Genomic DNA, 2,969 nt, shown 5'->3' with positions numbered 1-2,969 from the left:
AGTGATGCCTTTCAGAGTGTGCAGAACTACCTCTTAAATAAACAGGTACCATGCCTGAAAAGGAAAAGTCAGTCTGCTCAGATTGCCTCTGTGCAGGGAAAACCAGAACAGAAAATTACAGCCAAGCCTGTTCCCCCTAACTCAGTGGGTCACGGGAGGGCCATACGACTGCCAGCAGGGTGCCATTGTGTTTCAGAGAGACAGGGGCAGTTCCGAGTGATGGTGGGGTGAAGGCAAAGAAGCACAAGTAATTGCTTATCATAGTGTGTTGCAAATAATAAAAACTCATGGTTCCCTGGCTTCATGTGTCTACCTTCATATCCACCCTTACACTGCTTGGTTGCAAAGGTTGATTTCGTTCATTGTTTGAATTCATTTCTCTGTTCGTTTTTTCTGTCGCTTGCTGCATAGGACTGGGGGGGAGGGATTGGCAATCTCTCTTACACAGGTACACAGGGTGGCATCAAGACACTTGCCAACTCCCCTTGCCCCCCACTACCACTGCAGTACACTGGATTGGCACTGTGTGGGGAGGTGTTAATTTGCCCAAGCCCCTGCACCAGTGGTGTACTGTGGGTCTCCAGGGCCTGGGGGACAAGACTGGGGTGCTGCCGCCCTCAATCCTGCACACCCTGGACCAGCTGATGGCTCCCCCTTCGTGTCCGTGCCTGGGGTGGCCGCCCCATCCGCCACTGCCCTGCACCCTGATAGGGTCATCTCCGGTTGCGGGGGATGCATTGTTTAGGTGGAATGTATTGTAAACGGGGCTGGTGGAATTTTATGGGCATGAAAGAAGGTATGCAAGGTGCACAAGAGGAACCAATACAAATGCCAATGCTCTTTCTGTCCTCCTTCCCTCCCTCTGGTTTTTAGATCCGCTTCCACTGCTAGCTGCAGGCTGATTGATCCCTGTTGGTGTGACAAGAGGCAAAAAAGAAAGGAAGAAAGAGAAGATGAAGAGGATGACAACACTTCCTTCAGGATTCTCTCAACAGCTGAACTATTATGCATTATAATTATAGTTGGCTTTCATCCTATAGACTTTATGGACTTATAATATGACAGGTAATACTAATAATAGGAGACAATAATACTATTAATTCCAATAGTGATATATTAATAAGTGTTTGTAATAATATTAATATTAATGATGATTTATTAATGGTCAATAATTGTAATTGTTCAATTCCTTATCACAGAATTTCAAAGCAGGTAGGTCTGCCTTTACACCCCCCCAGCTGCCTGTTGCAGCATGCATACCACACATCCTGGGTCTCCACCATATATATATATGGCCAATATATACGATATAGACTTATGTTATATAGATTTGCAATTGCAGTTCGATTCCTTATGATGAGAAAGCAGATAGTGAACATAAGGCAGGTGATTATTTGCCCTCCCTGCCTCTTCCCCATGGAGGCGGGGGGATGCCCACCTGGCTGCTAGCCATAATAATGAGCAAGCTCTTCCCTAGGTCCCTCTATTCCTGTGGCTGGGCCTTCTGGCTTGTGGAAAAGTACCAAATTCTGAGCCTGATGCCATGCCAGGAGGAGGGCAAGGCTTTCTTCTCTCCTTCCTCTTTGTTGCTGGCCAGGACACAAATGCAGCTGAGGCTATTTTCAATAGGACACTACACAGTATAAAGCGTATCATTGAAGGAACTCATGTTCATTGAGTGACAGTCCCCTCACTAGCCTACTATCAAGCAACTGTTGTTGTAAATAAGCACGTAAAGAAATGCGTAATGAATGTGTACTAAAGTAAATGCGGACATTATTAAGAATTATGAATTATTAAGAATAATGAATTGCCTTTGCACACTTTAATATTTGAATTGTTTATGGCCATGAGTACTTCTAGGGCTTCTCTTCTATTTGAATTATTGCACAAGTTCTGCAGGTCCATTTTATATTATTCTTGCCCTCCTCCTGGTTTCTGGCTACAAGTACTGCTGAGGCTTCTCTTCTGTGTACTACTTGAATTGTAGAGGCTTTCTTCACAGACTTTGGCCAGAGTCTCAGTTTGAGTATAGAAGAGTTGCACAAGTTCCACAGATCCATTTCATATTATTATAGCCCTCCTCTTGGTTGCTGGCCCTGTTTGCTAATGAGTGTATTATGGAATTGAAATTAGAGGATTGTTGCTCACCACAAATGTGGAGGCTTTCTTCTTGGTTGCTGACCAAGACCTCCAGCAAATTCCCTCCCAGGGTCCCGGTTGTAGGCCCATACCTGTGGGCTCTTCACCCCACTTGCCTACCTCTACCTTACACCTCTCCATTGCACCCTGTAACTTTCGAATGGTTCCTGGCCACAAAAGGAGGCTGAGTTTTCTTTACTGGCTTTGGCCTGAGTATCAGCTCAGGTATGATTCTGCAGGCCCATTTCATAGTCTTCTTGGCCTCCTCCTGGTTACTAGCCATGTCCCCACAAATTCTGACTGGGGAACATGTCTTGTGACTTCCACCCACCCACCACTTTGTTTCCTTGAGGCTTCTGTCTCCTTGAGTTTCTTCTCTGACTTGTAGAAGGAAGGAAGATTTTAAATAAATAAGATTAACAGAAAGTAATATAACAGAAGGAGGGTTTTCCTCCCCCACACCTTTACAATATAAAATATTGTAAAACCTCCATAAAACAGCACCTGCCTGCCTGAGTCCTTCTCCCTCTCCCCCATTCCTTCCTCCCTAAGCATTGTGTCCAGCAAAAATTTGAAAGTTACTATGTACTGGATATTAGCATGGCTGACGCAGGCAGCAAGCTGATTCAGGCCATGCATCTCCACCTGAGGGGGCCCCTTCAGGACCATGCCTGGGGGTCCCCACCTGAAGGGGCCCCTTTGGGACCATGCCTGCCCCCCCCTTTTGCCCAGCCATCTTCCTGCTGCAACATGTTCAGTAACCAGGAAGGGGCTCAGGATGCCTGCCTGCCTCCCTCCTTCCCTCTCCCCCACTCACCCACCTACCT

At 46.3% G+C, this 2,969-nt stretch overlaps 1 long non-coding RNA gene across 1 annotated transcript in view; it reads left to right on the top strand.

The window, feature by feature from the left end:
- The window catches only part of LOC109293970, a 21,972-nt gene extending 21,875 nt beyond the window's left edge, over positions 1–97 (top strand). The window contains exon 3 of the long non-coding RNA XR_002096435.1: positions 3–97. This is a non-coding gene — a long non-coding RNA (uncharacterized LOC109293970). The remainder of the gene's footprint in view (positions 1–2) is intronic.
- The last annotated feature ends 2,872 nt before the right edge of the window (positions 98–2,969 follow it).

The sequence above is a fragment of the Gavialis gangeticus genome, unplaced genomic scaffold (genome assembly GCF_001723915.1).
Source record: "Gavialis gangeticus isolate Ggan-Ray unplaced genomic scaffold, GavGan_comp1, whole genome shotgun sequence".
NCBI classification, from domain to species: Eukaryota; Metazoa; Chordata; order Crocodylia; family Gavialidae; genus Gavialis; species Gavialis gangeticus.
The sequence above is the reverse complement of the archived record's forward strand: the minus strand, read 5'-3'. Positions and strand labels throughout refer to the sequence as shown.